At 36.6% G+C, this 14375-nt stretch overlaps 1 protein-coding gene across 2 annotated transcripts in view; it reads left to right on the forward strand.

The window, feature by feature from the left end:
- Positions 1 to 14375, forward strand: part of OSR1 (odd-skipped related transcription factor 1) — a 72680-nt gene that overhangs the window by 19761 nt on the left and 38544 nt on the right. Inside the window, exon 1 of one of the 2 annotated variants that reach the window (XM_081068449.1) lies at positions 14207 to 14273. The exons of the other annotated variant lie outside the window; for it this stretch is intronic. The gene's annotated coding sequence lies outside the window, so the exon portion shown is untranslated. Of the gene's footprint in view, positions 1 to 14206; positions 14274 to 14375 lie in introns of those variants that run through there. 2 annotated transcript variants of the gene reach the window in all.

Consider the following 14375-nt stretch of genomic DNA (forward strand, 5'->3'; position numbering starts at 1 on the left):
TTTAAAGTCTTTTCTAAATACCTCGATCATCTCCATATTGTCAGGAGTAAACAGTCCCATCTGTGGGTTCTCTTGACTTCCTTTCTTGGCACTGGAATCCTCAAACACTTTTCTTCATTTTGTTCTCCCTTTCTATTGGAATGATCAAGTTTTCTTTATTCCATCTTGTCTCCTGCTCCATTGGGTTGAAAGTTTTATTTTACATTTTATTTTTGAGATGACTATACTTCAATATTTACCATCCACGATTAATTTTAAAATGTCAAGTTGTGTCATCTCCATACTCACAGCAGATTTGTATCACTTTAAAACTACATGGGAACACTTAAACCTGCAGCCATGTTGGAAGCTGAAGTAGTAATAAACTTTCTCTCACATAATAAACAGCTAGAAAACTGCATGACATATATGAAATAACTGTTTTCAGAGCAGTTCTATGTTCCCTGAGAGAAAGGAAAGAAACAAACAAAATGAATGAACATCCTGGCATTCTTCCTGGAGGCATTTTCTTCCTGAAGCAGAGGAGGGGAGACTTAAGCAGAGCAAGGTGGTTTTGCTGAATTGAGGAGACAGAGATTAGTACTAGAAGCTGATCCAGCTGAAATTTGATGGGCAGAGTACAGCAAAGAATGAAACCATAGATGGAAATAGTTGTAAATCTACACAGGGGTTCTCTTAAGTACATTTCTGAATGCTAAGCTGCATAGATAGAGTAAGATGCCATGAAGACAGGCAAAAAACAACTATTGGAGAGCTGTTGGTTGAATAATTCCCTGAGCTCACACAGATCTGGGAGAATTTTAAATTCTAGCCATCCACAGTAGAGAGACAAGGTTAAGCCCCAATTTCTCAGTATATTTTTGTTTCACAAATGATGAAATAAAGTAATAACTCCTGATTGCAAGGGTTCCACTTCCTGTTTGTTCTTATATATCATTAATAAAATGGTGACGATTGGTGGAAGGGGCAAATTCAAATATGTACACTCTGATGATTTCTGTTGCCATCTATATGTGATGGGTCCCAAATCTTAAATTCCTCCCACCCAGATTCAACTATCTATTGGACATCTCTACTCAGAAGCATTTCAAGTGGATGGAACTCATTAAATCATGCAAGAATGAATTAAATTAACTATAGTGCTGTAATGTGTAATTTGCTAATTGTTTTGCATGTTTATGTTTTATTTCTGTAGCTACACTGAAAATTTTTGAGGTCAGGAGTCTGGGTTGTATCCTGGCTTTGCCACTTTCTGTGTCCCCTTGAGCGATATTTGATTTCCTCACTTATACTTGTATACTGAGGATACATGCTTCTTAGATTTGTTTGAGGACCAATATTTAAATGAACTAGTGTATGTTCAGTACTTTGTAAACTGTAAAGGATTATGAAAGTGTAAGGTGTTATTATATTTCTGCCTACTTCGACAGCACGTCCCCAGGCCTCTTTGTACTCTCCCACACCTATGATAGCACTAGGTACAGAGACGGTGCTCAATCAGTGTGTGGATATTGATGGACTAGTTAAAGATCGCATGATGGGAGGAACGCTAAACCAAGAATAAGAGGACTGGGCTTCACATCTGTACCACTGACTTTCTGTATGAACTCAGGCCATCTCCTCACCTCTCTGGACTTTTTAAACTCAGATAATATCTACAAATCCTTTTTGTTCTCATGTTAGGTAGGTCTGTTAGTCTTGCTATACAGATCTCAAAATGAGATCCCATAACTCTTCCAACCCCACATCTTGCCTTTACTGCCATATAGCATTCTGCTTTCCTTCTATGGTCTACTTTCTCCACCACCTCAGGCGAGGATCTGCCGTGTGACAGTGGATTCTCCATGGAAATCCCCACAACAAAAGGAAAACAAATGTGTAACCCCCTGTAGTCCCACATACTTCTCTGGCCATGCTAGTTCTAGCCTGTTAGTCCCCATTCTTCATAGTGGACAACTGAGAAAACACAGCCAGCTGGCTATTTTTTAAGCAAGTCAGTAAGTTCCTTCACTTAGAAAGTTATGTTTTTCTTCCTTCTGTCAACAGGGAGGGTCTGGGACCTATTCTCCCCTTCCCCCCTCCACAGACATGAGGTGCTGCCCATGTTCACCTGTATACACTAACCGCTCAAGGCTCATAATTGGCTCCACCCAGTCTTGGCTGTGTCCACTTAGATGGCCAGAGACCAACTTTCTGTCTGACTTCTATTTGTACTCAAGGTGGAAATGAAGGTCCCACAGGCAAGGCCTCTTCCACTTCTGGGGCTGTTTCCAAAAATAAAGGTACTGTAATACCCCAAAACACAGAGCATGGGACAGAGCAATCACAGTTGTTCACTGACCTTTCACCTCCTGGTGGCCAGCAGCCAGCAGACACCAAGGCCCCTGAGGGCTGTGTGATGAAATGTGGTCCCCAGGGTCTCCTCTCGGACATTTTTAGACTCACCTTAAAATAAACTATCTCAGGATGCCACCTCTCTCCAGCCCCTCCCAGGGCTGTCAGAGAACACTGGTGACATACAGATGGCCCTTGAACTTTCCTCTCATGACTGCTGTTTCCTAGCAGTTTTACTTTGTAGCTTTTCCCATGGGCTTTAAAAGTATTCTCATCTGCTCTGTTTTTTTAATTCAAAAGCTATAAAAGCTTGCAAAACATTTTTTTTCATTTAGAGGCAAAAAATTAATTTCATGCGTATAATTTTGTCTTCCTTTTTCCTCTATCTCTATCATGCCTATTTCTACTGTCTCTTCTCTTCTCCCTCTCTCAAATACTACCTGTACTCAGGAATCTGAAATTCTTTGAAGAAGGAGTGGAAAGAGAGGGGGGGAAAGTTGACAGAAAAAAAGAGTACTGCATTTAGATCTTAGCCCCGAGATGCCAGCCTCCTAAAAAGCCCAGGTTCTTGGATGCTGAATGCCTCATAGTGACCCAAGCATGTCTGCACCCAAAGTCAGGGCCCCACAATAATTTCAACCTGGCAGCAGCTTCAGTGCTATTTTCCATGGGCGGAAACAAAATTCTCTTCGGGGAGCTAGACTCGAAATTTGAAACACATAATTTCTGATGTTGATGGCAGAGTAGAGATGGTGTGGCGTAGAGGGGGATGGGAGTAACAGGTGTGTAGAAAGATGGAAATTAACGGGAGCCTCCTGAAACAGAGTGGAATGTACCAGAATTAACCAAAGAGCTGAGTTGTCTGGTGTGGCCAATACGCTGCTCTAGTGGAAAGAACTGGTGAAGAATCCATCCCGGTGGGGTACTCTCTGAACCACAGAACACGCTACTCAGTCGCTGGGCACGTGTGTACAACCTGTTCTTCATTATATTGAAAATCATAACTAGGAGGGGAGCCGCCTTAGAGAAAGGGTTAGATCTGTTGTTTCCCTGTGTCCTCCTAAACGAGACAGAGAAAACAGAGCAAATGTACTTAGACTTTAGCATCTGACACTCTCAGTTCACTTCATGAAAACATTTTCTGATAAAAGTTAAAGAGATTTTCCATTATAACTTTACTTTATTCCCAAACTCAGAGACTAAGGTCTGCACTAATGATTTTTCTTTATAAAGGAAATATTGGAAGGAAGACTTTTTAAAAAAACTTTTATTTATTTTAAGTGTGTTTTCCAGGACCCATCAGCTCCAAGTCAAGTAGTTGTTTCAATCTAGTTGTGGAGGGCGCAGCTCACAGTGGCCCATGTGGGGATCGAACCAGCAACCTTGTTGTTACGAGCACCGTGCTCTAACCAACTGAGCTAACCGGCCGCCCCTGCACTAATAATTTAATGGGCAGTTGTTCCCTCCCTACTTGAACCTGATACATAGATTTGTTTTGTCGTTGTTGTTTTAACATATACCTCCTTGCAAAGAAATCTTGAAAATATTTCTAAATTAAGTTATCAAAACTAACTCCAGATGAAGTGAAAAACCCTAAATTGGCAGTAGCATTGTAATCAGCATAAAAGGCTGTTAACAAACTATACCACCCAAAAGAAAAATGGCCATAGGCCCAGAAGTTTTTGTAGTAAATTCTATCAACTTCAAGAATAAGATTTTTTACATACTGCCTAAACTGTTCCAAAGGATAAAAATGAAGTTCCTAAAGCATTTTCTAAAGCCACAAAACCTTGACACTAAAATGTAAAATAGAAAAGAAAAAAAAAGAAGACGAAGCTATAGGTCAACCTTACTTGTGAATGTCAACTCACAAATACCAAATATAATATTAGCTAATTAAATTCAGCTACATGTTAAAAGAACCACCAAGTTGAGTTTATTGTAGAAATGCAAAGTTGCTCCCACATCGGAAATCAATCAATACAATACAATTTGTTATTAGGTAACAGAAGAAAAGCCATGCGATCATTTCTTAAGATGTTGAAAAGCACTTGTCAAATATCTATTTCTATAACAATGAAAACATTATTATAGAAAACTGAGTGGTAGAATGCTTTCTTAACATAATTAAAAGAACAGGAAGCAACAAGAATCATTACATTTTATAATGAAAGCTAAAATAACACTCCTTAAATGCATAATTACCACCCTGCCTTAATTACTAAAGCTTTCGAATTATAAGTACACAGTGAATTGTGTGCCTTCCTCCATGTTCTTTACCAGTGTTTGCTTTGTAATTATTGTCCTGTCCATTTTCATGAAAACTCTATTGGAGTTGAATCAGGTGTTGTTGCAATAAATATATAGCTTAATTTGGGGGAGAATGGGAATACTTCTGATATTATTCTCCTATGAATGAAGTTGCTATATTTTTCTGTTTATTCAGGTATTTCTTTCTTTCAAGAAGCTTTGTCATTTTCCCCATAAATTTCTTACACATGTACTATTAGATTTAGTCATGAATAAGTGCTTTGTAATTTTGATGCTGCTTTAAATGGGGTATTTTATTTCCTATTACATTTTAATTAGACACTGCTAGTTTATACGGATGTGTTAGTATGGTAGGGCGGCCATAACAAAGTATCACATACTGGGTGGCTTAAACAATAGAAATTTACTTTCTCACAGTTTTGGAGGCTAGAAATCCAAGATCAAAGTGTCGGCAGGGCTGGTTTCTTCTGAGGCCTCTGTCGCTGGTTTGCAGAAGGCCGTCTTTCACTGTGTCCTCAGATGGTCCTTGCTCGGGGCATGCATATTCCTGGCATCTCTGTGTGTGTCCTGATTTCCTCATCTTATTGGGATACCCGTCATGTTGGATTACGGCCCATTTCAGCAGCCTCATTTTAATTTAATTAACTCTTTCAAGGCCCTGTGTTCAAATACAGTCCCATTCTGGGGTATTGGAAGTTAGGGCTTTGATGTATGAATTTGGGAGGCACCCAGTTCAGCTAAGAGGAGAAGCTATACACCTAAGGCCTGTTACGTCAACATGGGATCAGCCCCCAACAAGGACTCTTATTCATTTCTGTATGTTAACCTCTCATTAAAGTTAATAGTTTATATTTCTATCAGTATTGTAAAGGGGGCCATCACATTGTCTGAAAATAACAATTCCTATCTTCCTTCCCACTTATTATTCGTTATGTAAGAATTTTTCTGCCCTTTTTGGGTTGGTTACACTTTCCAGGGCAAGGGTGACTGGAACGAGTGAATGTGATCATGCTGACCTTTACTTTGACTTCAAAGTCACATTTAATGGTTCACTGTGGTTTGGAATAGATACTATTTATCAAATAAAGGCAGTTAACCATCTCTTTCTAGTGTAATCACCTTTTTATCGAACAGGCTGGATTCAGTACTACGCAGGCAGAAGTACATTTTCCTTCCCCGCCCCCTTATCACTCTTGCTTAATTTAGCTCTGTTGAATTGTTTTTTCCTACCTGAGATGAAATCACTGTCAGAATCCCTAGTTTTGCCAATTGTCTCAGGTAATAAAATGTTTTCCAGCTACCTTAAGGTTGCAAATAGCCAAGTCCAGTTTAATAATAAAACTCCAGACTTTAATCCAACTTAAATTCCCGTGCTCTACAGGAGGCCCATCTCAACTACAAACACTGCAGTGACAGAAAGGGACGTCACTATTTCCTCACTGCTCCTTTTGGTGGTGTGGATTTTCCAGGGTTGGTCTAGGGTGGGAGGAAGAAGAGGTAATGATAGGAAACATCCTCCTTCACTATGTGAAGGGAACTAAATCCCACCAACAGTGTCATTTCAAAGAGCCAAAGAAAGCACTCCAAGAAAGGAAAGTCATCGTTTCAACATCCAGTGATTAGCAATAACAAATCAAGGGACACATTCGGTTTGAGGGGGGGACAAACACCTTCTTCCTCTCCCCTATACAGACGTATGAGACTGCACAGTATAACTCTGACTTTTCAGTTTTCTGAATGAAATTTTAAGTTCTTTTATGTTGCCCTGAGATGGGTGATGCTAATGCTGACCCAGGAGGAATCTGACTATCCCCTTTTCAAGTCCTTCATGAGTGGTCAATTGAGCAACTTGCTTTAGAATGTGAAGGTACTTAAAATCTATCACTTTGTTCTAAGCTTCTAGAATCTCGGCCCTGATCCAGAGACAAACGGGAAAGATCTGATGTCACATTCTGTTAGACCAGCGTTTTTCCCATTTAACATAAATGAATATTAAATTTTTTTGTTTATATTAAGCTTTTGTTGGTCTATATTTATTGAGACGATCACGTAATTCTTTTCTTTAATCCCTTAATGGGATCATTTATATTGGTGGATTTTCTAATGTGGAACCATCCATGTATTCCTGGGGAAAATTCTGCTTTTTCATAATATATTATTTTTGCACATTGCTGCATTTGACTTGTTAATATTCAATTCCAGACCATTACATTCATATTCATAAGATAGATCAGTCTATAATTTCCTTTTCTTGTACTGTGCTTGTCAAATTTTTGTGCTAGCATCAAAAATGATCTTGGGGAAATAGTTTTCTTTTTCTATATTCTGGAAAAAATTATATAATATAATAATTATCCTTTTCTTGAATATTTGGTGGTCTCATTTATAAAACACCCTCAGCTTGATATCTCTATGGAAGAGAGATGTCTACTACTGATTCAATTTCTTCAGTGGTTATTGGTGTATTAAAGTGTTTATTGCTTTTAGTAAATTATTTTCATTCATGTTTTTCCAGAAGGTTGTCTATTTCATCTAAATTTTCAAAGCAGTGATATAAAGTTATTCCTAGAAATATTCTAAGATTACCTATATCTCCCTGAACCTACAGAAATCTTCTAGTTCTTGTTCCTAATTTTGCTTATTTGTCCCCTCTCTCTTTTGTCCATATTCTGTTTTGTTAGAAATGTGCCATCTTTATGTTTTTAAAAATGAAAGCATTTTCTCTTCTTCATCATTTCTATTACACTGAATTTGCTTTGTATTTGTTAAATTCTTTCTTATTGTAATATTTCTTTATTTTTAGTTTATTTGAGTTTTCTATTCTTTCTATAGCTTCTTTTTTTGACTACCTATAATTTTTATTTTCTTGGTTTTTAATAATTTGAATGTATATTTCCCTCTAAGTACAGCTTTACCTCAATGAAAAGTTTTGATGTTATTTAGTTATTTAATTCTAAATATTTCATTATTTAAACCATTATTTTCCTGTAAACCGATGAATTATTTAGGAGTGTGTTTTAATTGTTTTTTAAAGTTTATTGGGGTGACAATTGTTAGTAAAGTTACATAGATTTGAGGTGTACAATTCTGTAATACATTATCTATATATCACATTGTGTGTTTACCACCCAGAGTCAGTTCTTTTTTCATCACCATATATTTGATTCCTTTTACCATCACCTACCACCCTTAATTTTAATGCATGTAAATTTTAAAATTATCTTTTAAATATCAGTTTCAAATTTAACAGAATGGTTAAATTAGAGAATGTGAGCCTGCATGATTTCAAATTCTTGTAGTATTTTGATTCTCTTTGGCTAAATAGATGGTCAATCTTTATAAATGTTTTGAGACATAAAAGTAATATCTGTTCTTTATTTGTTGGTGTTCAGGGTTCTATATGTACCTATCACATCAAGTTTTTAATTTTATTGTTTACATTTTTTATGTTCTCACTAATTTTGTATTCAATTGATTTGTCTGGGTCTGAAAGAAGTATATTAAAATCAACTGTTTTGAACAGTTTGGGCAGTTGGACATTGATGGTCTTAACATGGGCTTCTTTATGTTTATGATTCTTGGTGTATATTTAGCATCTTGTTTCTGCAAATCTTGTCTTTAATCAAGTCAGTATGCTGCATTGTTTGATATTATTTAAGAGCTCTCCAGGGCTGATTTTTGTTTTTGTTTTTTAATTTGCTTATTTTTTAATTTTATATTTTCCTCTCTGTTCTTCACCTTGGATACTTTCTATTGCCCTGTCTTCAAGTTTACTTATACTTCCTTCACCATGCCTTTCAGACATGAAATCCATCTAGTCACTATTTTTCCATCTCTGAAATTATATTTTTCAGGTCTAGAAATTCTTCTTTTTTGCTCCTATTTATATTCTGCAATTTATATTTCTCTACTGAGATTTTTATTCAAGGAAAGCATGCTTTTCTTACTTCATTGATGCATAGTTAATAACAACTTAAAAAACCTTGTTTGTTTGTTCCAACATCTGGTTTATCTCAAAGTACAACTCTTTCTTTGACTTTCTTTTCTTTTGAGAATGTATTCCATTCTTTGTATGTTAGATTTTAAACATGATGCTTATATTTTGAGTGGCATGCAACTTTGAAATCATGTGAAAGTAGAATGTATTTGCAGCTCCCAACATGAACTCTCCTAAGGCTAAGCATTCAGGAAGGAGATGGTAGAAGGAATTTCACAAACAAATTTTCTCTCCTTCTAAGTGGATATCATCAAATTTGTGTCAATTATATATGTTTTTGATGCAACTGCATTGTGTGTGTATAGTTATAACATTTAAAACCATTTGTTGCAATCATCATTAAAAATTACACAGCACATTCCAGTTTTTATGTTACAAATAATTTTAAGGTAAAATACATTTCCCAAATGTGAAAAACTTGTCCTCCAATGAGCCCAAGAGATTTTCTTTAAAATCATGAAGAAGTTCAAATATAAAGGCAATTTTTTTTCAATATTTGGAAAGTCAGCTTAGGACATGCAACTTCTAAATGTCAATTATGCATCAAAGAGGTAAAGCTAAAGTCATTTTAAGTTGCAGAGGATACTGCCAATCACTTCACCATCTTATCTAACCAAGTAGAAGAAAATAATGTCCTCATATAAATTCACTTATTTGTGATTAATCTAGAAATTTATCTGTGATACTTCAAGGTGACAGTCATTGGCAGAAGACATTATTGTTATGAGAAAATAATTCTGCTCTGCTTCTCAGTAATTTCTCCCTTATATTGAAGTTGCCTCATTAGACTCACCTATTTTTTTTTAAAAAAATGTTAATTGTACAAACTGGTTGATGATTACAGAGAATTCATTACACTGATTCTTTGTACTTTTGTTTATGTTTGAAATTTTTTGTAATATAAAGTTTAAAAATTACTTTTTAGTGGTTAAGAAATAGATCACCTATTAAAAATTCCAAGGAATTTCTATAGGGAGATGATATAATGATTCAGAACAGCATTTTAGGCATAAGTATGAGCTTTGGAGACTGACTGCCAAATTTGAATTTTGATTCTGTGTGACCTTTGGAAAATTAATTAACCTCTCTGTGCCTTGGTTTCCCTTTTCTTCCCCTTTTCTTCCCTCTTCTCTTAGTCTTAGCTTTCACCTACAAACTTCTTAATCATCTCCACAATATCTTAATTTTTTTGCAATTTTGTTCTTGTTGTTGTTATTCCTTCTGGAAAAACATAAACCATTGCTGAGTTTAAATTTCTCTGTCTGATTTGGGATTCCAGAACATAGCTAGAGAAAAACAAATCATACCTTAATACATTGGCAGGAGGTGTCCATTACTGTGGTACAGACCTGCATATATATCTACTCCCTTAGCATCGTCTCTTTGTTGTCTCCAGGTAACTCATACTTAAATTTTCCTAAATTAAGCTTAAAATCTTTATCCTACAAATCTCTTCTGCTATTGTTTCTTATGTTAGTAAATGGTACAGCGATCCACCCCTCTATTTATCTAGAAACCTGGGAGCTACCTTGACATCTCCTATTTCCTTCTTAACTAATCAATTCACCAAATGCTATTGAGTCTACTTTCTTATTATCTTTCACATGTATCCAAAGCTCCCTCTCCTTACTGAAAAATCTTGAAGTCCAAGCTTCTCTCATCCTTTGCCTATATTTCTGCTATAGCCTACTGTTTCTTATCTCTATTTTAACTCTTGCCACCCAACCCCAGCCCACTGTTTACCCAGCTTATTTTCTTTAACTTCTTATTACAAAAAAAAAAAAATTAAACATTCAGAAAATCAGACAGAGTAATAAAGTAAAGTAAAAATCACATGTATAATACTTAGATGTATACAAGTTCTGACAATTAAGTTTGCAAACTCATCCTAGAAAAAGTGTTCCATACCTCATTGCTGAATATCACTACAGTTACCTTGAAGTACTCCCCTTGGGAAGCTATGCACTGACGCCAGCACCTAGTCCACTCTTCAAAGCAATTTTGGAACTCTTTTTCTGGAATGGCCAGAGCTGTCATTGTATTACCCTTGATGTCCTGACTGTCATCAAAATGTCTACCTTTCAACATTTCCTTTAATCTTTGGGTAAAGAAAGAAGACATTGGGGGCCAGATCAGGTGAGTAGGGAGGGTGCTTCAATACAGTTATTTGTTTACTGGCTAAAAACTCCCTCACAGACAGTGCCATGTGAGCTGGTGCATTGTCGGGATGCAAGAGCCATGAATTGGTGGTGAAAAGTTCAGATTGTCTAACTTTTTCATGCAGCCTTTTCAGCACTTCCAAATAGTAAACTTGGTGAACTGTTTGTCCAGTTGGTACAAACTCATAATGTATAATCCCTCTGATATCAAAAAAAAGGTTAGCAACATCATTGCAACAAGTTCGCAAACTTAATTGTCAGACCTTGTATGTATGTGTTAATTTGAAATGGTTCAGATAAAAATTATAGGCATCATACAATTTTGTCTTTAAATACATTAGTGCACATCTCCAAAAAAGTAAGGGAATTCTCCTATACGTATAGCCATAACACTATTTCTACACCTACGAAAATTAGGACTAATGCCCTGATATTACTTAGTAACTGGTCTATAGTATAACTTCCCATATGGTCTCTAAAATTTCTTTTACAGCTACTCCTTGTGAAGCCAGAAATAAATCAAGGATCGTACTTAACATTTTAAATATTCTAGCATACTCCCTTCCCTTATCCACCCCATGTACCTCTTTTTTGGTGATGTTGAATTTCTAGAGAAAATAGGCCAGTTGTGTAGTATAATGTTCCACATTCGAGATTTGCCTATGTCCTTGTGGTGATTAGGGGATAATTTTTTAATGAAAATTGAATCAGCAGCACTCCTGCTTCAGTGGTTCCCAGTTGCTCTTAAGATAAAGTCCACAAAACTTGGTAAAGTCTGCAGAACCCACAGTGACCTGGCTCCTGCCACCTTTCCTGCCCTTTCCTACCCTTTCCTGCCATCTCCTGTTTACTCTTTTCAAGGCCTTGGGCCTGCTTTCTCTTTTTTGCAAATGTCTACCACCTTCCATTCTCATAGCACTGAACATCATTTCTCAGCATAGGAAACTCTTACCACCACTTTGCCTGCTTGGATTCCATTCTTACTTCAAATCCCAATTAAACATTGCTTCTTCAGACAAATCCTAACCCGAACTTGGCTATTCCTCCCTTTTCATGTGTTCTCAGATGTTTCCTTTCATGGCATGTTGTACAGTTTCATTTAATTTTTTGTTACCAATGGTTTCATGTCTATCTCCCTCACCAGACTGTAAATCCTATAAAAATATAGACCATTCCTCTCTTGTTACTTTTGTATCCCCACCTGACACTCATCACTGACTAGCTCACAGTAGCTGATCAAAAATTTGAGCAAGTTTCTTATTTTCTCAAAGCCTAAATTACTTTGTCTGTAAAATGCAAATGATAACTATAATAATACTAATAATAATAATACTTACCTTACAAGGTTTTAAGTAGTGAACAAGATAAATCCTATAAATCCTTTAGCATGGTCCCTGGCAAATGGGAAGAGGCCAGGAATAGAAATTCATGGTGATTATTTTAGTAATGCTGAAAAAAAAGGCCATTTTTCAGCATTACTAGAGGTTGAATATGTAGATATCATTAGCTATTTTATACATAAATTATCTTAATAGAATGTTTACAATCTCTTACTCAGAGTTGATGTTCAACTAAAATCTGTCTTTCAGTGTCTTTTGTTTGATAAGCTCAGCTGTCACACAATCTTTATTTCTTTAGCCAGTATTTCAGAAGAAACACCTGTAATTTGTGTTGTGAATAAGATAGGTACAAGAGAGTAGGAAATGGCTCTCTATTTCATAACTTAATTGATTTGTATGTTTATTTGATTGCCAGAAATATTGCATTCATGGCAATTCATCAATGATTGTATTAATTGATTATTTTGACAGATAGTTGACTTATCTCTTGAAGAAAAATAATACATTTCAAACTTAATTTCCCACTGTGTCGAAATCTCTTAAACCTGGGTGCGCAGGGACAAATTATTGACTGCTGAAGAGAGACATGCCTTATTGTAAATAATTGCTTCCCCTGATTGGAGAATTTTGTAGGTAGCCAGATGACACTGCTTGGCACTGGGGCAGTGCATCCCAAACACATGGAATGGTTAAAACCCAAGTCCCATTAATGATTTCATTGCCTCAGCTCCATTTGTAATGTAAATCCTTCAAAGGTGCTTTCTATTCTTAGAAGAAAAGTCACCAACTGGAGGGTGCGTCACCTTTGCAATCAGCACCCCTTTTAGCTCCTAATGTGGGACATATGGTGGTTGAAGAGCTTACAGTGTTACAACAATGTCATTACTGAATTGTTCTGTGTTCGCATGTATCATCTGTCACGTAATTGTTTGTTTTATAGTCCATACCTATAATGGCCTAAGTGGGGACTATTTATATCAGTTAACAATGAGTGCCTTTAATTAGTATTTTGTGCAACTGGAACACGTTAAGAAAGCTGACACAAAGCTGGCTGGGTTGGGAGATTCCATGTGAATTTCATTATGAAATTGCTAGGATATTACAGTTGCACAGGTACCAAGGTTTCTTCAGCTGCCATAAGTGTTGTGTAAGTTCAACATATGTGAAAAGAACAAACCATCACTTTCGGTCTCACTCAGCTGAAGGACATGTGGAACTTGTGCCCATTGTACCTAAACCCCAAATTCCTTACGATAGCTCATCCAGGGACCTGCACAGGCATGCAGATAACGTATCTCAGAGCCCATGCAAACTTGGGGAAGAATGCCAGAAAAAGGAACAATGGGGTAGAAGTGCTTAATGCTAAGTGAGAGGTTGGCAACTGGATGAAGTATTTTTGTTAACTGGCACAAATGATTTCATTTTTCCCCATTCTCATTTGGAGACACTTTTATTGATTCAAAGACTTCTCGTTAACATCCTAGATGCACTAAAGCAAAACTGGGTTTAGTAGACAATGTAGACATAGTTACCTGTCTAGACCTAGAAGAAAACGTCTTCAATTAAATATACTGCAGAAGATAGCCATGTCAGCAAAGCATCCATGGCAGAAAAGGAGACCCCACCTATGACTGCAATCCAGGCTGGCAGACCATTCTAAACAAACTCTGAGCAACTCCACGGCATGCGCCCTCTTCCTGTTGGAGGATTTTGTAAGGTATGCACAGTATATTCAATCTGTCATCTGGGTTTACGGAATCAGACAACATTTTCACATGTTGATCTCAACTTCTGAAAGAATGCTAATTGTTTTGTCAAACTGAAATGAATGGTGAACTTTTATAATTTTTCGGTGATTTATTACTTAGTGGAAAAACAATTCTGGTTTTTTGTGGACAATGTGGTTAGTGTTACTCGCAGAAGTTAGTAATAGGCTTTATGATGTTTTCTGTGAAATCTTTCAAGTATTGTTTAGTGACGATTTATGGAAGCTCTGGTGGAGATATCTTGTAATTAGAGGCTGTTTGTAAAGGCCAAAGTGTCTTTACTTGGTAAATATACCCAGACCATCAAATATCTCTTTCCATTACAGAAAATCCTGGAATCTGCACCACCGGAAAATTACTAACAGTCTCTGCTTCTTGTCACCCATGTTAACCCAGAAGCACATAGGTGAGCACAGTAGTTGCTAGTAAACCCTGAACTGACAACAAAGTTCCAGAGGCCTGGTTCATAAAACTGTGCTCCTCAGCCTCATTTCCTCAGGGTACTGAA

Source organism: Rhinolophus hipposideros (assembly GCF_964194185.1).
Source record: "Rhinolophus hipposideros genome assembly, chromosome: 12".
NCBI lineage: Eukaryota > Metazoa > Chordata > Mammalia > Chiroptera > Rhinolophidae > Rhinolophus > Rhinolophus hipposideros.